Below are 27,001 nucleotides of genomic sequence, written 5' to 3' on the forward strand. Positions count from 1 at the left end.
GGGGCCAGAAATCTGTGTTTTAAACAGCCCTCTAGTTGATTCTGACCATTTTGAACTTTGGAAACGCTAGAACAGAAAGCTATTGAGGCCATGGCCATGAATCTGACCTGGTATAAGCTGGTCATCTTTCCATACCGAGGTGAGGTGGAGAAATGAGCATGGGCTATGTCATGGGAACCTAGCTATGTCCTGGTGTCATCTTTACTAGAAGTATTATGGCCTTGAACAAGTCACCTAGCTTGTCTAACCTTAGTTTCTTTCATCTTTAAAATAGAAAATAAGGTTTCTGAAAATCAAATTTGGAGCAATTCATGTTTTTTTTTTTTTTTCCTGCGGTACGCGGGCCTCTCGCTGTTGTGGCCTCTCCCATTGCGGAGCACAAGCTCCGGATGCGCAGGCGCAGCGGCCATGGCTCACGGGCCCAGCCGCTCCGCGGCATGTGGGATCTTCCCGGACCGGGGCATGAACCCGCGTCCCCTCCACCGTCAGGCGGACTCTCAACCACTGCGCCACCAGGGAAGACCCGCAGTAAGTTTTTTGAAGAGAGAATTTTTTTTTTTTTTTGCGGTACGCGGCCCTCTCACTGTTGTGGCCTCTCCCATTGCGGAGCACAGGCTCCGGACGCGCAGGCTCAGCGGCCATGGCTCACGGGCCCAGCCGCTCCGCGGCATGTGGGATCCTCCCGGACCGGGGGACGAACCCGTGTCCCCTGCATCGGCAGGCGGACTCTCAACCACTGCGCCACCAGAGAAGCCCCATGATATCTTTTTGATTAAAAATTTTAAAATAATTGTACCACAATTTTCATAGCCGTAGACTATACCCAGTGCTGAAGAATAAAATCCAGAAATACAGAGTGAATAGCTCTCCTGGTTGTTAGGCCTCTGAACTCAGACTAGAACTAAACATCAGCTCTTCTGGGCCTCCAGTTTGCTGACTCATCCTGCAGATCTTGGGACTTGCCAGCCTCCATAATCAGGTGAGCCAATCAATACATATATACTGGTTCTGTTTCTCTTGTGAACTCAGACTAATAAAAAGGAGTGAAAATTATACAAATAATGATAAGAATTAAAGAGAGAAAGTTCTAGGAAGAAAGAAAAGCGGTACAGAGATCTGGAAGCAGAGGGTATAGCATCTTAAAATAATTGAAATAAAAATTACAATAGCAAATATTTACTTAGTACTTACTGTTTGTCAGACCTTGTTTTAAGTTCCTTTCACATGTTACCTCATTTAATCCTCACAACAGCCTCATGAAGTAGGTTCAGTTATTATCTCAAAGTGCAAATGAGAAAGTTGAGGCACAGAGAATTTAAATAACTTGCTCAAGGTCACAGAGATGGAACGAAAAGAACCAGGTACCACAGCCAAGTGTTCTATCTCCAGATCCATGCTCTTAACCATGACTCCTTCACTTCTCTATGGGGCTGGTGACGAGGATAAGGAAGTGGTAAAGAGAAACGCCAGATCATGGGGAACCTTGGAAGCCCTGTTAAGGCATTTGAGCTTTTCCCTAAAAGCACTGGGAACCACAGAAAGGAAGGTTTAAAGCAGAAGAGTGACAAATCAGATTTTAACAGATATGAAAAAATTGCAGGGAGGAAAATGGAATGGGGATAGCAAGACAGGTGATTTTTGCTTTGATACAACATTTTCTCTTTTAACCACTTTAATTGAACATTTAAGAATAGTTTAAATCACTCCAGAAAATCCATACTATGGGATTAAATGAAACCATGTGTGTAAAATTCTGTAAATTGTAAAGCAGTATAGAATTTAAAGAATTTTTCATTCAATAAAAAAGTACTCCAGAAAATATCAAAAGCAAAAATTCAAACAATATAAACGTGTATGTTAATATAATTTAAGTGTTTCTTTTTTTTTTAACATCTTTATTGGGGTATAATTGCTTTACAATGGTGTGTTAGTTTCTGCTTTATAACAAAGTGAATCAGTTATACATATACATATGTTCCCATATCTCTTCCCTCTTGCATCTCCCTCCTTCCCACCCTCCCTATCCCAACCCTCTAGGTGGTCACAAAGCACCGAGCTCATCTTCCTGTGCTATGCGGCTGCTTCCCACTAGCTATCTACCTTACGTTTGTTAGTGTATATATGTCCATGCCTCTCTCTCGTTTTGTCACAGCTCACCCTTCCCCTTCCCCATATCCTCAAGTCCATTCTCTAGTAGGTCTGTGTCTTTATTCCTGTCTTACCCCTAGGTTCTTCATGACATTTTTTTTCCCTTAAATTCCATATATATGTGTTAGCATACGGTATTTGTCTTTCTGACTTACTTCACTCTATATGACAGACTCTAGGTCTATCCACCTCATTACAATGGAATATTACCAGTCCTATTCTTAACTGAAAACATCAGAAGGTGTCCACAACAAAGCCTGCCTTAGCAGAGAAAGTCTCAGAGAAAGAAAGTCGCAATAAATATGCCCCTAGGCTGCCTCTAGTTTTGTTTTCATTCTTAAGGGTTGCTAGTTGAATACCACTGATAAAAATAGGAAATTCTTGCCAAGGCTTTAACTTGATTTATAGCAATACTCCTTGAGTGATGACATGTGTTTGACATCCACGATCCCTCAAGAAAGATACCTGAGAGTGTACTTAGCTGCCTTTTTCTGTAGGAAGAAAGTTTTTGAAGACTGTGGCTAACTGCCCTGAGGGGACACATGGCAGAGCTTGGAATGAGCTTTCCTTAAGGGTCCTCCTCATTGTAAGCACAGACTCTTGAGGTCTTTTAGTTCAACGCCCTCGTGTTCCTGGGTGTCCGTTACTGGTTCTGTGTCTATGGGAGTACACGTATAGATCTCTGTAATTTTCAACAACTTATTGACAGAAAGAAGCACGAGGGTGCTGAGCTCAAACCCGCACCTCTGAGAAACTTTACTTTGGATTTTAGCCTATGTGTTAAACCTCATGAAATTTTATACATGGACAGAGAATACAAGTCCCAAGAAAAGCAGTCTGATCATTAAGCCTCTGTCTCATTTAAAACAGGTTTTTTTGAGCCAAAGCAACAGCTTTTTGTTTGGTGAGCATCTTTTTCCTAGGCAATATGAGAGTTGACTTTAAAATTTACTCAAAAAAAGTGTGTGTGTATTTTAATTCCAAATTCCATTCTTCTTTCAAATGTATTTTTGCATAATTTTCAGCTATTCTGCATGAATTAAAATTGCTAGTTGTTTCTTCTCTTCTGATTACTATTCCAGTCCTCTTGGGATCGGCTCTGTTACATTAAAAGGATTTTACTTTATTTTTTCTTTACCCTGGATCTGCGGCGTCCCTGAACTTGTTCATTTAGACTTTGGGCCAGTAACTGATTATTCAATAGGGAGATATGGTCACAAAAAATATTGATTATAGATCACATGGATTTGTGTGGCTCTCTCACAGGATGTGGTGTAAAAGTAAGCTAAGTTGGGCAATTCTTGTTTTCTGGTAAAGTAATTGAAATCTTTGAATAATAAGGGTTTTTTTTTTCCATCTATAAAATTTGGCTTGAATAGGATTTCTTTCCCTAACAAAGTACTTTCAAGAATTGTATTATTTTTAAAACAGAACATGATCCCAATAGAAGAATAAGCCAAGAACATGAACAGACAATTCAAAGAAAAGGAAATGACCTTTAAACACATGAAAAGATGTTCAACTTCATGATCGTATGAGAAATGTACTTAAAGATTATAAGGGAATGACTTGTTTTTTCATCTATCAGTCCGGAAAAGATTTAAGAGTTGGCTATTACCCTGTTTTGACAAAGAGATAAGAAAATATACACTATGATATATAGTTGAGATGGTGTAAATTAGTTCAACTTTTGAAAGTCAATTTGACAATATTTGTCAGTTTAAATTATAAATATCCCCTTCTCTGAAATTCTACTTCTAGAAATTTTTCTTATAGAAACCCTGTACTACATGCATAGAGATGTTTGTACACAGTTATTATAGCATCCATGCGTCAGAATACTGTGGAGCTCTTAATAAGGGAGAGCTATAAAGATTGATATGAAATGATATGAAATCAACTCCAGGTTATATTAACCGGCAAAAGGAAGGTACAGTACAGTATGTAGAGTGCGTTACTGTGTGAATAAAAGAAAATGGCACTGTATGCATATACACGTTACATATGTATGGGTATGAAGTATAAGAAACTGGCAAAGTAAACTGCCTCTGGAGAGGACTGCCAAACTGAGGAACTAGCAGACTAAAGTGAAATGGAAGTTCACTTTTTACTGTGTATCTTTTTCTCCTGTTGGGATTTTTTTTTAAAGCATCAGCACTATCTTGTATTTTTTTTTAATAGCATTTAAAAAAATAAGAAATTATGCACTTATCTACATGATGGTATGTGAAAAAAATGCCAATATATATAGAGGAGTTCTATTTACCTGATTTAAATTGATAAAGACGATATAAAGCCCTTTTTAAAATGCACATTAATGATCTTAAGTCTTAATGATACTACAGCTGATTGAAAATGATCAATTTAGACAACTTATTGTTTTGTCTACATGGCAAAAACATATTTGTTACACCCCTGTGTTTTCCAAATCAATGCATAGTCAGAAAATTAACATCCTCTTACAGGGACTCACACCCGAATGGGCCTCACTATGAGGTCCGTTTCCTCCTGTCCTTTCATACTATCCTCATTATTTCTCATTTAGACCAGGAGCTGGTCAACTCGTTCTGTAAAGAACCAGAAAGTAAACATTCTAGGCTTTGTGGGCCAAGAGGAAAAGCTGAGGATATTATCTATGTGCTTATATAACAAAAGAGAAAACAAATTTCTCCAATTTTTTACTGAATAAATTAAAAATATAATAATTATTGAGAAAAAAATGTAATGTAGATCTACTAATGAGAAAAATAGAATTCAGGGAGATAAATTTTGCTTAATTGGGGTTCAAGGTTAGTGTTCCTTATCATCAAGTCGATTGAAAATGTTTATTTGTAAAAAGCTTTCTTACCTCCTGGGCCCATTAAAAAGAGGTGGTGAGTCAGTTTGGGCCTAAGCGCTGTAGTTTTCCACCCCTAATTTTAAGGGCAGTGTCCTCACCAACCAATCTACCTTCTTGCCTCTAGTATTTTGACAAGTGGACCCAATCTGCCTCAGAGATACTGCTAACCTCTAGTGTGACCACCCACTCTTCTGCTTAAATCTTGCAGTAATTTCCCACCACTCAGACTACAGAACAAAGCCTGAGCCCCTTGGCCCATCACGCCAGGTCCTCCCAGCACGCTCATTGCTGGGTCTCAGCCTCATCTCCTTCCTTTCCAGCCCTCAACCCGCCTCCCATCCCAGACACACAGGCACTTTTTGCTGTAACAACTCTGAACTACTTTCTGGCACACGGCATGCTGTTGTACCACCTCATACCTGCTGCTTCCCTGTCTGGAGTACTTCCCTTCCTTTTCTGTTTGATGGGCTCCCAGCCGCAAAGTGCTCACCACTCACCCCTCTGGGAAGCCTGGCTGCCCTTCCCCCACCCCATCCCCATCAGAATAACAATTTCACCACCTCCGTAGTTTGTCTGCACTTCCATTCTTGAATGGATAACATTTATTGTATTTATTAGTAGCAGATTTCTATTGCCTTTCCTATGTCTGATTTATCTATCTCTAACCTCTAGAATATGCCTAGAACACGATACTCAATTTTTGTTAAACTGAGCTTTTATCAATTACAAAGCAATTATGATGGTGAATACAGCTGAGTCCATCATCCACCCACTTAGCACGTATGATGTTAATAACGTCCCAGACTTGTATTTTTTTGGGTTAAATAATTAGGCGAACCCTTCAGCACGAGCGTCATCAGTCATGTTCAAACATCTGAGAGCTTTCCCTTTTGACTGAGATGCCTAGGCTTTTGCAAGCACTATTGTACTTAAAGGCTAAAACATGTTCACAGACATAGTCCCAAAGGACAGCTCTCCAGATGAGAATTCGCTCATAAAAATATATAATACTTGCAGGAGGAGTTTAAGCTTAAGTACTCCAGCACTGCTATATAATTTACTCCAAACCCAGAGCAGATATGGAGGATGGGGGTGGGAAGAAGAGGTCAAGAATAAATCTTTTTAGAAAAATTTTATTGAGGTATAATTGGCATATAACATTATATTGGTTTCAGGTGTACAACATAATGATTCAGTATTTGGATATACAGCAAAATGATCACCACAAAAAGTCTAGTTCCCATCTGTCACCATACAAATTTAACTTTTAGGATTTACTTTCTTGGCAACTTTCTTTTTTTTTTTTTTTGCGGTACGCGGGCCTCTCATTGTTGTGGCCCCTCCCGTTGCGGAGCACAGGCTCCAGACGCGCAGGCTCAACGGCCATGGCTCACGGGCCCAGCCGCTCCGCGGTATGTGGGATCCTCCCGGACCGGGACACGAACCCGTGTCCCCTGCTTCAGCAGGCGGACTCTCAACCACTGCGCCACCAGGGAAGCCCTTGTCAACTTTCTTGGTATGCTCTATGATATTACTGACTGTAGTGGCCATGCTGTACATTACATCCCCATGACATTTATTTTATAACACTTGACCCCCTTCACCTGTTTTGTCCACCCCCAAACACCCCTCCCCTCTGGCAACTACCATTTTGTTCTCTGTACCTATGATTTTGATTTTGTTTTGATTTGTTTTTTAGATTCCACATATAAGTGAAATGATGCAGTATTTGTCTTTCTCTGACTTATTCCATTTAGTGTAATTCCCCCAAGTTCCATCCATGTTGTTGCAAAGGGCATGATTTCATTCTTTTTTATGGCTGATTAGCATTCATATATATATACATATTATATATATATAATATATATATATACATATATATACATATTATAGATATATAATATGTAGATATATGTGACATCTTATTTACCCATTCATCCATTGATGGACACTTAGGTTCTTTCCTTATCTTGGTTACTGTAGATAATACTGCAACGAACATAGGAGTGCATATATATTTTTAAATTAGTGTTTTAGTTTTCTTCAGATAAATATCCAGAAGTGGAATTGCTGGGTCGTATGGTAGATCTATTTTTAATTTTTTGAGGAACCTCCCTACTGTTTTCCATAGTGGCTGCACAACTTTACATTCCCACCAACAGCGTGCAAGTGTCCCCTTTTCTCCACATCCTTGCCAACACTTGTTATTTCTTGTCTTTTGATAACAACCCTTCTAACAGGTATGAGATAATAGCTCACTGTGGTTTTAATATGCATTTCCCTATTAATTAGCAATGTTGAACATATTTACATGTGCCTCTCAGCCATCTGTACATCTTCTTTGCAAAAATGTCTTTTTAGATCCTCTGCCCATTTTTCCATCAGGTGTTTGTTTTGTTGTTGTTGAGTTGTATGAGATCTTTATATATTTGGGATATTAACCCCTTAACAGATATATGATTTGCAAATATTTTCTCCCATTCAGTAGATTGTCTTTTCATTTTGTTGATAGTTCTCTTTGCTGTACAGAAGCTTTTTAGTTTGATATAGTCCCACTTGTTTATTTTTGCTTTTGTTACCATTGCTTTTGGAGTCAGATCCAAAACTTCATCACTGAGACTGATATCAAGTGGCTTACCACCTATGGTTTCTTCTAGGAGTTTTATAGCTTTAGGTCTTACATTCAACACTTCAATCCATTAGGAGTTAATTTTGTGTGTATGGTGTAAGACAGTGGTCTAGTTTCATTCTTTTGTGAATACATCTTTTTAATGTGCTAAAGAATTCATCCACACTCAAAAAAAGAATCACTACTCATTTGCACAGGTAAAATTTTCTGTTATTACTGTTGTTCCCTTCATGGGTTCCAGGAAGAACTCTTCACCAAAATATTTTAGTTTGTACCTCCATACAGATACAGTCACTATTGTGTATAATTTGGGGGACTGTGGAATGCCAAAGTATTTCCCATCAGTTGTGGGTTTCTTTGTGCCAGGCCACAATAAAATAGCATGCAATGAAATTCTCCAAGTGATCATATTTTCTGATAATGACTGTTTAGGAGTTCCATGGCCTTTGCCAAAGCTGGACCTTGTGCCTTGGATGTTCTTAGTCTTAATCTTCATGGTTTCAAATCCTACTCATGGTTTCAAATTCTCCAACTGCTCTGGCTTGCATGTCATGGAATCTACACCAGCCCTCACTCTAATATGTCCATTTAGTTTACATGCTTAACGTTATCTCACTATCAGCTTCTTAGTGACCCAGTTCAGTTCTTGAAAGGAAGAGAAAAACTGATTGGCGTAAATTGGGGGTCTATTGTCCAGTTCTGATCTAGACAGCTGTGGCCTGAGGGATGAATACAACACAAGGTACCCTAAAAGTTGTGAATATATGCCTTCTAAGATGCTGATGTGAGAGGATACAAAGGCATGAGAAATGCCTAGGCAATTGTGGTTAGGCATAAGGGCATGCACAGAAACCATGCGCCCCTCCACACACACACAGTCACACACGCACAGACCCCATAATTTCTCTGTTTTGAATTAATTTAGTCTGGGCCTCCTTATATGAGAAACCTTTTTTGTTCATCATTTTGCGTTTTGTTTATCCTTCAGACTATTGAGAGTGCAAATAAAATTTTTTAAAATACATAGCCCCATCTTGTCCAATGCATCCAAAAATAAGTAAACAAACATAATAAGTAGCTCACCCAGAGACTACCAGGCACCTAGTAAATGGGCATTCAATGGCATGCCCACTCTCATAAAAACATTTGTTTTGTCTATTGATTCATGATACTGTTTTTAAAAACCGACTATACCAAGCTCATTGTCACTCATGGCTCAGCTAATTCGAACAGAATGGCACTAAAAAGAAAACTGGAAGAAAGTACAAGTACTGAGTAAAACCTCACTGAACCATGGATGTAACCCCATGATTTGCATGTTCAGTTCTCTAGTTTGGTGCTTATAATACCTCCCAAGTGTACATGGAAACAGTCAATAGAGTTTTTTACTTAGTTACATAATGGAACCTTAGAAACTCAACTCAGAGTTCCTTAAAAAAAACAACCTCTGTGACATTACACTCATGGACTGTCTCCTATAGCTCAGCCAGCAGGACAAACTCAATCTGGGCATGTTTCTCAGGATTCTGAGTTCCAGTACAAGCCTTCCAAATAGTGTTAATGATGAGTCAGTTGAAAATGTAGTGTGCTACAGACCACATAGAAGCCACTTAAATTTAACAGCAAGAAAGCACTGAAACGAGAGAGCAGACTAGAGGCAAACTGTAGTTGACCCCGTTGAAGGTAGCCTGCAGTACTTATAGTCTCTTCTGGTCTGCCACATTAATTCCTTCAACCTATTCCTCAATCTTTTTTTCTTTTTCTGAGATGAAATCTATCCAGAGTTTCTACTTGTTGTTAATATTATCAATTTTTTCATCAAAGTTTGTACAAATAGACTTTCCCTTTCTTTTCCACTTCAAATTTTCTTTTAAAAAAATCAGGGTCCCCCTAAGAAGCATTTTAATATTCTTTTTTACTTACAGTTTTTAACTTTGAGTTGTCTTTTCTTTTAATATCTCCCTATATCATCCCTTTCTGGCATTTAATAGCTGAAACACTCAACATTTCAAAAGTACTCCTTTACCAATATTATATATACTTGCTATTTTTTTCCTGTCTTTCATCTTTCCTAAATGATCCTTGACTTTCTTTTTCTTTCCAAATATTTGTTCGAAATATGTCTTTGTCCTATTGTTGTCAAAAAAAATTGTTTTAATTTTTCCCTGATGATTTTCCATATCTACATATGTACAAACGTTTGTGAAATGGTCCAAAAATCTAAAGCCCTAAGCATCATAATAATCAAAAGAAAAAGCCCCAGACATAATTTGTTGTGCATAAAAGGTGGTAACAGCCTCTGGCTCCCTCACAGAAAGCTATCGTAACATTAATTAGGATCATTTTTACATTCTAATTGTTATACTTTGGGTTAATTAATAAAATATTGACAGTGTTTAAACTTCTGTCAAAATGACTAATGGACCCAAAGCAGTTAAGGGCTACTGATCCAAAACAAAATTTCAAATTTCTCCAAGTGTATCTCTGAGAAATATCTGTTAATATAAACACATTTCTCTGTAATTCTTTTTTTTTATTGGAGTATAGTTGCTTTACAATGTTGTGTTAGTTTCTGCTGTTCAGCAAAGTGAATCAGTTATACGTATATGTATATCCACTATTTTTTAGATTTCCTTCACATTTAGGTCACCACAGGTCACTGAGTAGAGTCTCTGTAATTCTTTTTACCTGAATATATAGTAAATATTGCAATACTCAAACCTTAAGTTAAAGTTTATTTCACAATAGTGCTTTCAAAGAACTACATTTTAGACCACATAGACTATTCTGCAGTAAAGATAATAGTGTATATTCACTGAGTCCTTTTTAATTTATTTTTTTATTGAAATAGTTGACTTACAATGTTGTGTTAGTTTCAGGTGTACAGAAAAATGATTCATATATATATATATATATATATATAGACATAGGTATATAGATATACATAGATATAGATTCCTGTGCTTTACGGTAGGTCCTCGTTCTTTATCAAGAGTCTTTAATATGTGCACAGCACTGTTCTTAAGTGTTTACACAGTTGAGGGAGATGGTCTTTCATGAGTATCTCATGCCCCTATACGCCTTGCTAGGTATGCCAGTAACGCAAGGCCTTAATAGCCCATTACCCAAGCCATTTCTCAGGGTTGTATTTGCAGCAAGTAACACTGAGGAATGAGATAATGTCTCCCATTAGGACCAAGAGCAGGCCCACTTACTAGCTGCTATGAAACAGGTGGATTCCCCAAGCTTAATGTTCCCTGGCTACAACATAAACCCACCGTGTGCATAACGTCTACCTGGATCCTCTACATACAGACCTGATACTCGTGCTGCTTGCTGACCATCAGTAGTGAAGTCCTTTGTCTCTGACCCAGGAGTTTGATATGTTTTGCCAACATCCATGAAAAAAATAACAGTGTAATTTATTAGCTTTTAAGTAGGGTAAAATAAAATTCCAGCCCCTTATATAATCAAATCCCAGCCCCTTATATAATCAAATCCCAGCCCCTTATATGTGTGTGTGTGTGTGTTTGTATAATTTAATCTCAAAAAATTTACAAGGTAAACATTACTCTAGCCCCCTTTTTATAGATAGGGAAACTAAGACAGACATAAGAAGTCCAATCGTTTACTCAAAGTCACACAGCTGGTAAGGGTTAGAGCTAGGATTTGAACCCTGGCCATTTGCCTCCAGGGTTCATGATTTTAACCTCTGTGCTTTGTTACCACTTTAGGAGACATATTATTTCATTTATCTTTTATATTTTAAAAGACCTTTAATTCCTTTTCTTAGCAGTACAAACTATACTAAAATTTTTATCTTAAAGCAATGTTCCCGAAGTAATGAAACAGAATGACATATTTGTACAGCCAAAAAAGGTTTTTTTTTCCCCTGCCAAAATATTCCCAGGATTTTTGTATCTTTCAACAAACAGTAAATAAAAAGAATAATGCAAAGCAATATTCTTCCCCTCTCCAGACCTTCATGGCCAGTCTCACACATTTTCCCAGGCCAAGCTCAAGGGCCATTTCCCCAACAAATCTTCGCTAAATAGCTTCATATGATCTCTCCTGCCTGTTTAGCATTTTCTTTCTAGCTGGAACTCAGCACCTTAGCCCATGCATTCTCCTTAGCTGGTGTCGGTCACCTCCGCTTCTAGACAGTCAGTTCCCTAAAGGCAATTTCTACTTATGTTTCACCTTTTCTCCTTCACAACTTTGAGCATGATGCCTTGCAACTGTTAATAAGTACTAGTTAAGAAACCATCTTTCGTATTTGATAAAAAATAATAAAGTGCAATGTGAAATTTTTAATTTTTTTTTTTACAAAGAATATTTGGAGCATACCAAGATTTTTTAAATCTCTGCTGTGATTGCCTGACAGCAGAATTAAGGTATTCCCACTATAAATTATAGGAAAATTTACTGAATTTATATTTCCTGATGCATTATTCTAAAATACATGCTTCAGTTGAATGTTCTGACATTTTGCGGGTGAGAAATGTGTATTTTCATCATGTTTTCCCACTTAACAGCACATGATAGCCATCACAAGGGAGATTTTTATCACATCACATCTCTTCTGCCATTAAAGTCCACGCCTGGCCTCCTCCTCTCCAGTCTCCTCCTCCAATCCATTCCACTACCAGATGGATCTTCTTAATATCCTACTTTCTCTACACTGTGATTCTACTCAAAAATCTTTAGTGACTCTCCATTGACCATAATATCAATCAGAACTCCTTGAGAGCCTGGCACCCAAGTCCAAATTTAACACAATATACCTAATGACACTTTTTGCCTGCTTCTTTTCTACATGAAAACATTACTTCAAATTGACCTACTCCCTAGCTAACACATGTCCCTTGCATTTCTCTGCTTCTTTTTCCATCCATGGGATGGAATACACGTCCTTTTCTGTACATCTAAATCTTACACATTCTTCAAGGGCAACATCTAAGGCATGCTTTTCTTAACACCCTGGTCAGGAATATTGCCTCTATTCTCACCTTTCTCCCCGTGGTGCCATGCTAAATTTACTTTATTCCACGTTATCCTTTTTACCTGAGGGGTGATTATGATGTATATTGAAATGTTTGCGCTCTACTAAATGTCATCTTTCAAAGATTTCCCTCAGGGGCTCTTCTAATAATGCTCACATTGTTTGAAATACTGCAGCAGCTCTTTCCTGGTAACAGCAGCCCCAGCTACACTAGAGAATTAGCCTCTTTATTTTACAATCTCTTCTGGTTTTTATAAAAGAAAAAAAGTGGCCCAACCTGATCATCCATCCTCCTTCACAAAATCAGCTAGCTGCCAATGATTTTTTTTTTTTTTTTTTTTGCGGTACCTGGGCCTCTCACTGCTGTGGCCTCTCCCGTTGCGGAGCACAGGCTCCGGACGCGCAGGCTCAGCGCTCAGCGGCCACGGCTCACGGGCCCAGCCGCTCCGCGGCATGTGGGATCCTCCCAGACCGGGGCACGAACCCGTGTCCCCTGCATGGGCAGGCGGACTCTCAACCACTGTGCCACCAGGGAAGCCCTGCCAATGATTTTTTATTGTCTCTTTAAAAAAAAAAAAAAAAAGTGTGTTCTTTCAAAGGGAAAAAGTTGACCACCATTGAGGACATCCTAAAAAACGCACCATGGGTTCTAAAAGCATATACTCCTTGCCATGAATAAAAAAGAAAATCCTTCCCTTAGATTAATTGATAAAGTAAAACTAGGGTCAGGTCTATCTCCATTTACTTTAGTAACCAGAAGTTCCAGTCACCCTGCAGAATCCTTTAGAGTTCATTTGCATCACTTTTGGCAATGACTTAGGCGGTGGTTTTCCCATTAAAAAAACTTTTTTCCAACTGGCATGGCATGAAAAGGTGAAATATTTTGTCGCATTTCAGACTGTGCAATAATAAGAGAGCATATTCCACTGCCTGAAATTGCAGACAAGTGTGCTTGCAAATCCTTCCTCTGTGGCCAAAAGAGCAATGGAGATTTTTTTTTTACTATGGAAGAATTGACTATGAATTTCCTCAGTATTTCTGCCACTTCTAAAGGCTACACAAGTGTTCTGTGGTCAGCTGGGTTAAATATGTTAATGTTATACATCTGTGTATATGTGGATGTAAGACCACTGTCAAGTACGTCTTCAGACAGAAAATTAGTGATAGTACATCTGCATTAAATAAAACCTAACTTCATTGCCTTTCTCAGAAGGTCTGTGGGAGGATAATATGCTTCTACCACCATTTCCATTTGGTTTCATTTGTGGAAACCGAGCGTCTTCCAGCTTTTAGATGATCTCTAACTTTACAGAAGCCAGAAGTACAGTAAGCTAAGAAGATTTTAGCAAGAGCTCACTGAATTTTCCATGAAGTTTTACTGAATAAAATCTAGCAAAAATTCTTTTTTGGTTACTTCTGATTTTCCAAAGAAGGCATACTAATTTTACCCATCATTTCTTTTTTTAAAATCAATTTATTTAAGTAACCATAGAAAGAACTTTAATGAAAGATTTTATGATTCCTACATCTTATATTCCCAATATTATTGATATAAAGAAATTATAACAAAGGTTTAGAAAAAATAGTTTAAAAATCATTAAAGAAATGCAAATTTTTGCATTTGTTTTATTTTGATGTAGTTTTCTTCATAGCATGCTGTCACTCTTTACCCTCTTACCATACTTCGTTATTTCTTCATTACACTTACCTAATTTTATATTATACATTCTTTTGTTTTATCTGCTTATAGTTATCTGTCTCTCTTCTCACTAGGATATAAGCCCTATGAGGACAGGGAGTTTTTCTTCCTGATCATGATATTTCTAGCACCAAGAGCAGTATATGTAGGTCCTCACTAAATATTTACTAAATGCATAGATGATTTATTTAATTTACAGTAAGTTCTAATTGACATAAATTTGTACATCATATCAGAAACTGGGCTATAGTCTTGTAATAGGGGCTTATAACTGGGTGTCTCTGAATTTATACAGCAAGATTTTTGTATATGCATCTCATGATTTTCATAAGATTCTCTCAATCGATCATAAACCCCCAAGGGACAGAGGGTTGTTGCTATAGGGGGAAAAAAATGAGGAGAAAGTATCAGCTATGCCAGGAAATATCTGGAACTGAGACAATGGGGAGAACTAGACACACGGGCTACAGGACGTAGGAAGGGGCACCCTTGCACCCCATTCTGAAGTTTCTCCAGTGACATTTTTCTGGAGATTCAGGACCAGAACAGAAAACACCATCATGATGGAGACACATAGAAGTGAATTATAAAATCCTAGAACATAGTTTTATATGCTCAGAGGAGTTCCCTTTATCTATGTCTCTGACACATGCATCTAACTGAAACGCTGACAGTAGCTGATACATCATGATCTGGAGCCCCAAATCCTCAACTTTTAGAAGCTCAAAAATTAGTTTACATTAACTATTTATTTCATACCACACTATAATTCATTTAGTGTTTTCTGGGAATTTTGACCTTATGTCTTTAAAGGTTGAAATTTTTGGGGCCAATATGCTACTGGAGGAGATTTGGCAAACGTTAACAAGAAAACGAATTCATAAAGTATCAATTTGAAAACAAATCTGTAATCCTATACAAGCAATAAAAACTGGGAAAAAGAATCTGATTCAACGCCCAGAAAGCAAAGTACCATTCAAACGCTGCAGGTAGTAAAAGTTAGCTATTCTTTTTAAGCAAATTAAAGCATCACCTTAGTCCAAATCAAATCAGAAATTACACATTCTCAACGAGAATCCAAACTTACATATTAGTTCACAAGGCAAGATGATGTTAATCCAGTGCAATCACAAAAACAGTATGGCTTTCAGCACTAACTGTAAATTACCTCAGTGCACACTGAACCCTTGCTGCGGGAAGAGTAGGGCCTGATTTATTCAAGTGTTGTCTCATTTCCTTTACCAATAGTTTCACTGGGTTTACTCCTTTTTATTTGTTTTTTCTTTTTCCGTTATGATGTCATTTCATTGGATATTTGGACTGGTAACAGAAGCCCCTTAAGTCAGCTTTAAAGAACAAGGACATCTTTTTTTTCACCTTTTGTTTACTTAATAAGTAGGACAGCCTTCATGCTTGGTTGATTAAGCACTTCAACAGTGTTATCAAGGACCCCAGGTATTTTGCACCTTTCCACAAGGAAATCATCAGTGTCAGCTTAGCAAGATATCCAGGGTAGTTACAAATGCTATATGCAAATATGACAATTTTAAGAGGAGATAAGAATACTCTGAAGAGAAACTTCTCCCAGATTACTGACAGAAGGCTTATCCTCATGTTTCACTGGCCCTGATTACGTCATATTTCTGATCTAATTACATGCTCCATCTTCTGCTGGTTATGATAGTTGTTTTCCCTTTCCTTATTGTCAGTTTTTGTTTCCTCAGGTTAGCTTTGATATCTTAGTGCTAATTAGTAAAATGAGAGCACTTAGCCTTGAAACTGCAGACCTTTAGACCTTTCTAATGTTTGTGAAGAAATACCAGAAAGGTGTAAAAAGAAAGATGTATCCTCTCTCACTGCAGCTATAGAAAAGCAGTTATTATTTTGCATCATAATGTCCATGTTAAATTTAATTCTGATAAAGAAACTTTTTACAATAGATGAACTTCAGCAATGGTTATATATTATAAAAAGTAACCTTTAACCTCTAAAGTGTTTGTAATTCTGATTGGCTTATTTCATAACTTGTTGTCCAGGGAATGGTATTAAATTGACATCACCGTATTCTAAAATGTATAAAAGTTCATGAGTCTGTTAGGCCACAAGAGGTTAATTGACCCTTTCTTCTTCTCCCAAATGCATGGAGGTAAAAAGAAATAAAAGATACGAGTTTTTCGATATCTGATTTAAGAGAGAGAGAGAAAAACTATTTCCAAACAAACCAAAACTGAGTTTGTCAACAACAAAACCGAAATAAAGTAAATACTAAAGAGAATTCTTCAGGCAGAAGAAAAATCATCCTAGAAGGAATAAGGAAATGCAGAAGGAATGGAGACCAATGGAAAGATAAATTAAAATGAGGGCAAATATAAATAAATATTGACCATATAAAAAATAGCAATGAGGGAATTCCCTTGTAGTCCAGTGGTTAGGACTCCACGCTTTCACTGCCAAGGGCCAGGATTCCATCCCTGGTTGGGGAACTAAGATCCCACAAGCTGCGTGACACAGACTAAAAAAATAATTAATTAATTAATTAAAAAATAAAGTTCCTCCATATCTTTAAAAAAAATAGCAATGATATTTTATGATCCTTATTGCTGTTTCCATAACCAGTGAATTTTTACCTTACAATGCAATTTAGTAAACATTCCTTATTTTGCTTTGTGCATTCTACTTTAAAAAAAACAAAAGGGCTTCCCTGGTGACGCAGAGGTTGAGAGTCCGCCTGCCGATGCAGGGGACACGGGTTCGTGCCCTGGTCCGGGAAGATCCCACATGCCGCGGAGCGGCTGGGCCCGTGAGCCATGGCCGCTGAGCCTGCGCGTCCGGAGCCTGTGCTCTGCAACGGGAGAGGCCACAACAGTGAGAGGCCCGCGTACCGCAAAAAAAAAAGAAAAATGTATGCAACAATAACAAGTGTGAGAATGAGTAAAAAGGATTTTAACATTGTAGTATTGCTTGGGAAGTAGGAAAAGCACCAATTTATATCAAACAGAGTAGTCCCATTGAAATATATTGCAAACCACTTACATAATTTAAAATTTTCTAGTAGTCACATTAGAAAAAGTAAAATGAAATTGTTAACATCAATTTTGATGTATTTTATCTCACCAAAATTATGAAAATTTCAACATATAATCAATTTTTAAAATATTAATGAGATATTTTACATTCTTTTTTGTACTAAATCTTCAATATTCAGTATTGTATACTTACAGCAAATCTTAACTCAAACCACACTATAAGTGCGCAGTGGCTACTATGTTGGACAAAACAATATTAGACCTGAATAAGTCAAGGAACTATCTTGCAATCTTTACAGGAATCACTAAAAGTACTAAAAGTAGAAGAATATATAGCCCTCAGGTGTGAAAATGGAAAAAAGTGGAATATTAAGTAAAGTTAATAAACAATACTGATGGTGCCCTGCCCAGATCCCCTCTAGCTGGCCAGCGTACCTGCACTCCAGCTGTTCTGAGTGTTTGCTGCTAATGGCTCACAGCTTCCCTTATCTGAAGAATTGTCCTTAACCAAAAGGGAACCAGCTTCCCCTGGAGGTTATGCTCCTGACCCCAAGAGGAAGTCAAAGGCAATGACTGACTGACACAGGGCAAAAAGGCCTGGCATCTTGGCAAAGATTGGACCAAAGGAACATAAAACAAGTGAGACAAATAAAACAACTATTAATAATATAGTGGATATAAACCCAAATGTATCAGCAACTAAATTAAAATATAAACGGTCTGAATATTCTAGTTAAAAGGTAAAGATTGTCAAATGATTAAAATATTTTTAAGAAAACCTAATTATATGCTTCTTATGAGAAAGAAACACATCTTATATATAAAAGGACTCAGAAAGATATGCTATACAAACACATACCAAGAGAAAACTGATTTTGCTATACTAACATCACATAAGATCTACTTTAAGGCAAGAAACATTCCTAGAAATGAAAGAAATCTTTAATAATAATAAAAGGGTCCATCCACTAGAAAGATATAAAAATTCTTTTTTATAGACCTACTAATACAGCTTCACAATACATAAAGTAAAACTGACAGGTTTAAAATGAGGAATATACAAATCCACAATCAGAGAGGCAGAATTTCACACATCTTTTGGATAATTGATAAAACAAACATCCAGAAAATTAGTAAGGCTATAGATAATCTGAACAGCACCATTAGCAAAGTAGAAACATTGTTTTGTTAAAATGCACCAAAAAATGACAGCATACACAGTTTTGGCTAGTATATATGGAACACTTACAAAAATAGACCATATCTGTGGCCAAAAAGCCAAACTCAACAAATTTAAAAGGACTCTAACAGTTTAAATGTATTGTTTGATCTTAGTGGAATAAAGGTAGAAATCAATAACTAAAAGATAAAAAAATCCTCAAACATCAGAAATTAAGCAACATGCTTCTACATAACGAGTTGAAGATGAGATTATAATGTATAGTAAAATACTTGAACTGAATAATAACTGAAATATAATATTTTGAGACATGTAATTTAGCTATCACTGTGCTTAGAGGGAAATCTATAACTTAAATTCATATCTTAGGAAAGCAAAAAGCCTGAATATCAATTGTTTAGGTATTCCTCTCAAGAAATAAGAAAAGATACCAAATTAAACTCAAGAAAGAGTAAAGAAGAAAAAATAAAGATAAGAGTAAAATTAGTAGTAATAAAGATAATAAACAATAAAAGGACAAAGATAAATAAGAAACATACATGCAAGAGAAAAATCAATAAGTTGAAAAGTTGATTACTTGGAAAGACCAATGAATTGATACTGGTCTCCTAGTAAGACTAAACAAGGAAAAGCAGAGAAGTCACAAATAACATATATCAAGAATGAAACAGGGAACATCACTACAGGTCTCAAAAGATGTAAAAATTTTTTGATAAAATGTAAGACCACAGCAGGAAAAAAATAACCCTCTATGCAAACTGGGAATAAAAGGATTTTCTGTAACAAAAAAAAATTTACTGAAAAATGCAAACCAATAAAAGAAGGGAATTACCTTAAACTGACAAAGAATATTTATTTTAAAAAAACTATCACAAAAATGATACTTAAGTGTGAAATATTGAAAACTTACGCCTAACTTTGGGAATGGATGAGCAAAGATTGCCCACTATTAGCATTTGTATTTGACATTGCACTTCAAATCCTATCCAGGATGGTAAGAATAGATTATTGATTGATAGCATCAATAGTTGAATGGATGAATAAATGGTGAAATATTCATACAATGGAATACTATGCTGCAATGAAAAATAAACTGTTTCTACACAGAAGAGTATGAATCAATCTCATAAACAAGGTGATGGACTAAAGAAGCCAGGCACAGAAAGGTATATACTGTATGATTCCATTTATAGAAAGGTCAAAAATTTGTAAAAATAAATTGGTGGTAATAGAAATAAGGATAATAGTTAATTTGGTGGCAATAATCACTAAGACGGAGAAAAGTGGGACTTCTGGGACACTTGATTAGTGCTCTATTTCTTGATCTGAGTATTGATTACATGGGTTTACACTTATAATTTGTGATTCTTCTCTCTCTCTCTCTCTCTCTCTGATATTTTCAATAAAAGATTTATTTAGAAACAAAAATGTAAAATACCTATTAGGTGTCCTTGGGTCTTTCCTGAGACTCATGAAAATATCTGTTTGTTACGGAAGGCAGATTAAATTTTGTGAGACAATCTACTAAATTATTATTTGTTCTACTTACTTTTAGAAATATATTTTAGAAAGAACATTTGATGTTTATTAAAATAAATAATGGCTATATTGTACAAATACAGTCACCATTTAATAACAACTGAAATGTAGAGAATAGAGAAACTGTAAACTTTGTCACAAATGACTTTAGATAACCTTTTAAGTTTTCATTATTACTTCTCACACTAGGAGTCTGGTCTTCAAAATGTGCTGGAAAGGATTTTTTCTAGTAGTGAGAAGGAAAGATGTAAAGTTTAGATCCATTACCTGGTGGAGGCAACAGAAATCTTTGGAGTGTGAATGAGGTGAGCTAAGTCGTTCGCCTAATGAGAACCCCAGCACTGTTTCAGTAATCTCATTATATCTTTTTTATTTTATGCAGCTCCCTCTATAGTGTGTGTGTGTGTACATATATACATATGTGTATATGTGATGTATAGTATTATATAAATTATAGGTGTACAATAATTCACAATTTTTAAAGGTTATATACCAAAAAGCGCAATGAACAACAGTCCTCCAGACACTGTTTAGTTGTGACAGTGGGCACTCTATTTCTCTAAAAGAAATAGTTTTTAAAACATCTTCTCTCTATTTTTCTATTTTGATGGAGATCATTGTAGGTTACAAGAAGTCTGTGGAGGCTTGTGGGATGAGTAGAAAGTGTGAGAAGTGCTGACTTCTGTTGAAGCAGTTGGGGTCTTAAGATGAATGGGGTTTCTGACCTACCACATTACATCACTCCTGGCTGTATCAAATTTATATTTACTAAGCACCACAGAATTTTTGCGGCAGACTTCTTTTGCCCACAGCCTAACACAGAAACATATGAAAACGGAGTTAAATGTTTGCTTTAACCTCAAAGCATAATAGTCCATTTATACACACAGAAAAAAGAAGGATGAACATGCATATAAAAATATGAACGTTTTTTACAAATCAGTTTCTACCCAAAACAAAAAAATTATATAATAAAATAGATTTTTCTGCTGTAATAAAAGACTTTTCCTCTCCTCTCTCTAGTCTTCTCTCTCTCCTCCAATTTCCCTCCCTCTTTCACTCTCTTTCTCCCTCCCTGTCTCTCACGCACACACACAACACACACAAAATCTGATTTTACAAAAAGCAGAACTGCAATTTAGATGCCGTGGGAAGACAGTAGACAAATGATATCATAAATTTAGAGAATGCTGTTGGAAAAATGTCTGGTATAAACAAATGGGGGAAGCTGCAATGTATCAAACTGGGCAATTCAGCTCTTTCTTCTCTAAAGCACCAAAGATATCAGAGTGGGAAAAGCAGTAAATCCTCCTTGGAAATTGAACCACAATGAAAATCATACATAAATGTTCACACAATAAGTTCCCTTTTAGACAAAAATTTTAGATAGAGTTTAAACTGAATTTTAGAGGTAATCTGTTTTTAATGTTAAAACCTCTGGAGTTTTTTTGTTGGATGATTGGTGGGTAGTTGAATAAGAGATATGATAAATAGCAGTCTTGAGTCACAGCAAACCTTGACAGGCTTACTCAATAATCAAATATTAAAATGATTTCGGCCCGCCCCTCCCCCCGGCGCGCCGGCCCTGACGAGCCGGGGGGGCCCAGCTCCCCTCCCCAGCCCAAGGGGTTGGCTGGCTGCCCTAAGCAGGGGGGGAGGGGAGGGCTGTGCCGGCCGGCGGGCAGACGGCGGTGCCGAACCTCTGCGCGGATTCCCCAGCTGCACGCGGAAGAGCACGCAGTCGGACCTGGCCTTTTTCAGGTTCCCGCGTGATCCAGCCAGATGCCAGAAGTGGAGAAGTGCAGGAGAGCAGACTTAGAAGATAAAATACCTGATCAACTAAATATTATCGATTGTGTGACATACACTTTGAGACTTCTTTGATTTGTAGAACTAGCCCTTAAAGGACAGTTCTTCTAGATAATGCAATACCAACAATATTTGGTCTTACCAGCCATTTGAATAATCCACACAGGAGACACAGAAAACGAATAAAAGCATTGAGTGAGGATGAAATCAGGACACTGAAACAGAAAAAAAAAAAAACCTGATGAAACTTCTGAACAGGAAACAAAACATAAGGAAATAAACAACAGCAATGCTCAGAACCCCAGTGCAGAAGAAGGGGGTGAAGAGAAGGATGAAGACATTTTACCTTTAACCCTTGAAGAGAAGGAAAACAAAGAATACTTAAAATCTTTATTTGAAATTTTGATTCTTATGGGAAAACATGTCTTCATGTCTGGATGGACGTGAAGCTGATGAAATCCCAGAAGGTCTGTTAACTCCTGATAACTTTCAAGCACTGCTGGAGTGCGGGATCCATTCTGGTGAAGAGGTTCTGATAAAGCGCTTTGAGACAACAGCAGCTAACACACTGTTCTGTTCGAAAACACAGCAGAAACGGATGCTAGAGATCAGGGAGGGCTGCACTCAAGAAGAAACCCTCAGGGAAGTGAGAGGCTCTCACTTCTTTTCCATCATCACTGACGATGTGGTGGACATAGCAGGGGAAGAGCACCTGCCTGTGTTGGTGAGGTTTGTTGACGAAGCTCACAACCTGAGAGAGGAATTTGTGGGCTTCCTGCCTTATGCAGCTGATGCAGAAAATTTGGCTGTGAAATTTCACACTACGATAACTGAGAAGTGGGGATTAAACATGGAGTACTGTCGTGGCCAGGCTTACATTGTGTCCAGTGGATTTGCTTCCAAAGATAGTTGTTGCTTCTAGACTTTTAGAGAAATACCCCCAAGCTATCTACACACTGTGCTCTTCCTGTACCTTAAATATGTGGTTGGTAAAATCAGTGCCTGTTATGGGAGTATCTGTCACATTAGGAACAATTGGGGAAGTTTGTTCTTTCTTCCATCCATCACCACAATTGCTTTTAGAACTTGACAATGTAATTTCTGTCCTCTTTCAGAACAACGCAGAAAGGGACAGAGAACTGAAGGAAATTTGCCATTCTCAGTGGACAGGCAAGCATGATGCTTTTGAAATCTTAGTGGACCTCGTACAAGCACTGGTTTTATGTTTAGATGGTATAAAGAGTGACACAAATGTTAAATGGAATAACTGTATAGCTGGCCGAGCATTTGTCCTCTGTAGTGCGGTAACAGATTTTGATTTCATCATTACCATTGTTGTTCTTAAAAATGTTCTAGGGCTTCCCTGGTGGCGCAGTTGTTGGGAGTCCGCCTGCCGATGCAGGGGACGTGGGTTCGTGCCCCGGTCCGGGAAGATCCCACATTCCGCTGAGCGGCTGGGCCCGCGAGCCGTGGCCGCTGGGCCTGCGCGTACGGAGCCTGTGCTCCGCAACGGAGGAGACCACGACAGTGAGAGGCCCGCGTACCCTTAAAAAAAAAAAAAAAAAAAAAGTTCTATCTTTCACAAGAGCCTTTGGAAAAAATCTTCAGGGGCAAACCTCCGATGTCTTCTTTGCAGCCAGTAGTTTGACTGTAGTGCTGCATTCACTAAATGAAGTGATGGAAAATATCGAAGTTTATCATGAGTTTTGGTTTGAGGAAGCCACAAATTTGGCAACTAAACTTGATATTCAGAAGAAACTCCCAGGGAAATTTCGCAGAGCTCAGCACAGTAACCTGGAATCTCAGCTAACCTCTGAGAGTTACTATAAAGAAACTCTAAGTGTTCCAACAGTGGAACACATTATTCAGAAACTGAAAGAAATATTCTCAGAACAGCACCTCAAAGCTCTTAAATGCTTATCTCTAGTACCCTCTGTCATGGGACAGCTCAGATTCAATACATCAGAGGAGCATCATGCTGACATGTACAGAAGTGGTTTACATAATCCTGACACGCTGTCTGCTGAGCTGCATTGTTGGAGAATCAAGTGGAAACACAAAGGGAAAGATATAGAACTTCCATCCACTATTTATGAAGCCCTTCATCTGCCAGACATCAAGTTTTTTCCTAATGTTTATGCATTGCTGAAGGTCCTATGCATTCTTCCTGTGATGAAGGTTGAGAATGGATGCTATGAAAATGGGTGAAAACGTTGCAAAGCATACCCGAGAAACACTTTGACAGACCAAAGTTCAAGTAACTTGGCTTTGCTTAACATAAATTTTGATATAAAACACGATTTGGATTTAGTGGTGGATACATACATCAAACTCTATACAAGTCAGAGCTTCCTACAGATAATTCAGAAACCATTGAAAATACCTAAGAGACTTTTAAAATAGGCTTTCTCTTACATTTGATATTTGAAAAACTCTGTAAGAAATTTGAAAATATCTTACGGAAAACTTGCAAGGTGTACGTAGGCCACTTAGTCACTGAATATCTTGACCTGTAGGCCTCCCATTGAGTACGTTAGTCATTGATAATCTGCCTGTTTAAATGGCCTGTTTGAAGTCCCATGCTTTGGAGACCTAACTGTTCTTCCAGAAGATAGCATTGAAAGTACCCTGTTACATTCTGTGTGATCTCTGCTAATGGCACTTTGGAATTGTAGTAGTTAAGTCACTTTAGACATAAGTTATATCACAGTGGATCTAATTGTCAGGTATTGAGTTATCAGTTCTTTGAAGAAATAAATTTTGAGGAGGTATGGGAGGAAGGAATACATTTTATAAAACATTACAGTGAAGCTCATGACTGACCTTTGCATAGTAGAAGTTTTAAGTATGCTGTTAAAAATCTGTAAGGGACAGTTAAGAAAATTATCAGACTGTAATAGAAACATGTGAGCTCGCCAAACAAGGATTTCAGTGTAGATTTTGTCTTTATCAAATGAGGTTAAAGGAGCAAGTTATAGTCAAAGTTTGAATGGAAGAGCCTGCCATTGTTGTTCCACATGTGGTTGTTGCTGTTTACATTCCTTTATTGAGCCTACATCTTCATAAGCTTTTTGACAGGTATATGTTGAACACTTCTATCTTATGGTCAAGACAGGATCAGAGGCCATGGATACTGACAACTGATTTCTCTGTTTTCTTCTGTCTTTTTCCATGACTGTATCTACTGCCTCATCTTGATTTACAAGCAAAACCTAGAAAACCTGCAAATATAAGTGTTTTGTGGTTTATCTAGGAATAATACATAAAATATTGCTGTTATTTTTGGTGAAGAAAATCAATTTTTATAGCTTATTTCAACCTAAATAAAATGTGAATTTTGTTTAAATAAATAAAATGATTTCAATAAACATTTATACATTGTATACACATAACACATTACTTCTTTAGTCAATTATCTTTTAGTATTATCAAAATAAGAAAAGTAAACTGTATATTTACTGTCATTTTTACCATTTCCAACATTTTTTTTTCTTGTATAGATCCAAGTTTCTGTCTAATAACATTCCTTCTACCTAAAATACTCTTTTAACATTTCTTATAGTGAAAGTTTGCTGATAATGAATTCTTTTTTTTCCTTGTCCATAAATTCTTTATTTCTCTTTCATTTTTCAGTGATAGATTAACTGGGCCCTGATTTCTGAGTTGACCATTTTTTTCTCTTTCAGTGCTATAAAGATGCCCCTCTATCATCTTCAGACTTAGATAGCTTCTAATAAGAAGTCTGTTGTAACTCTCACCTTTGTTCCTCCATGTGTATCTTTTTTTCCACTGGGCTGCCTTCTAGATTTTATCTCGATCGTTGGTATTGATGTGTCTAGGTGTTTTCTTCCTCCCTCCTACATACTTCCCTCCCTCCCTCATCTTCCCTCCTTTCTTCCTTCCTTTCTTTTTAGTATTTATCCTACTGGGTCTTCTATGAGCTTTCCAAATCTATGGTTTAAAATCTTTCATTGTTTGAGGGGAATGCTCTGCCATTATATTTTCAAATATATCTTCTCCCCATTCTCTTTTTTCATTTTGGCATTCCAATTGCTCATATATTAGACTATTTGACATTGTCCCACAGCTCTTGGATGTATTGGCTTTTTCCCCCTCTTTCTTTGTGTTTCGTTTGAATCATTTATTTTGAGTGATCTTTATCTTATGACTATATCTTTATTTCTGGCATTTCCATTTCATACTTTCTTACGGTTTCCATTTCTCTGCTAAAATTTTCCATGTGTTCTTGTATGTTATTCTTCTTTTACACTAGAACCTTTAACACATAACTCATAGTTTTCTCTTTTTAATACCATGCCTATTAGCTCCAACATCTGGGTTCTGCAGATTGCATTGTCTCTTGGTAGAAAGTTGTTTTCTCTTGAATTTTTGTGAATCTCATCATTTATGGTTAAAAGCTGGATATCATGTGTAGGACAGTAAAGACTGAGATGGATATAGGTATAGGTATAGGTATAGGTATAGATATAGATATAGGTATAGACATATATATAGATATAGATATAGATATATGCCTGGATTGGGCATGCCTCTTTTTCTACTATACATTTAATATGGGGAATTGTGTCAATCTAGTCAAAAGTTGAGTAGGGTTTGGGTTTTGCTAGCTCAATGTTTTTACCTTCTGCACACTATTGACTACAGATTCCTCTGTAGTTAAGTTTCCAAAGAATATTTTTCAATGTTCCATTTTCAGTCTCAAGTTTAATCTTCTTCTGTGAATGTAACCTCAAAGGAGGTCTCTCTTTATCTTCTTGCCCTGCCCCCAGTGGTAGAGTGCTGTTACTTGTTATTCAGTGCTAGCAAGCCTGGTGGTGGAGGGTGGGAATATACTCTATTTCTTCCTTTATCTTCAGTCTTAGGCAAGACCTCTCTCTTGTGTCTCACAGAAAGAGATTTTTCAGTGATTCTGCCCCTTGGCCAGCTGTAGTTGACCTCTAATGGTCTGGGCCAAGGGAAATTCCTTTCCTTCCCTCAGGCGTTGAAGGTTTTTTTTTCTGTTCCCTTCCCTTCCCTTCCAATGGGTCTTCAGTTATGTCTGAGAAAGACAGTATTTGCTGCCAGTTCCCCAGAGGCTTAAAGTTTTTGTACCATAGAAAAGATAGAAAA

At 37.3% G+C, this 27,001-nt stretch overlaps 1 pseudogene; it reads left to right on the forward strand.

The window, feature by feature from the left end:
* The first annotated feature begins 90 nt into the window (after window positions 1–90).
* Window positions 91–24,258, forward strand: LOC101289550 (52 kDa repressor of the inhibitor of the protein kinase-like; annotated as a pseudogene).
* The last annotated feature ends 2,743 nt before the right edge of the window (window positions 24,259–27,001 follow it).

Source organism: Orcinus orca, chromosome 5, assembly GCF_937001465.1.
Source record: "Orcinus orca chromosome 5, mOrcOrc1.1, whole genome shotgun sequence".
In the NCBI taxonomy this organism is placed as follows: domain Eukaryota; kingdom Metazoa; phylum Chordata; class Mammalia; order Artiodactyla; family Delphinidae; genus Orcinus; species Orcinus orca.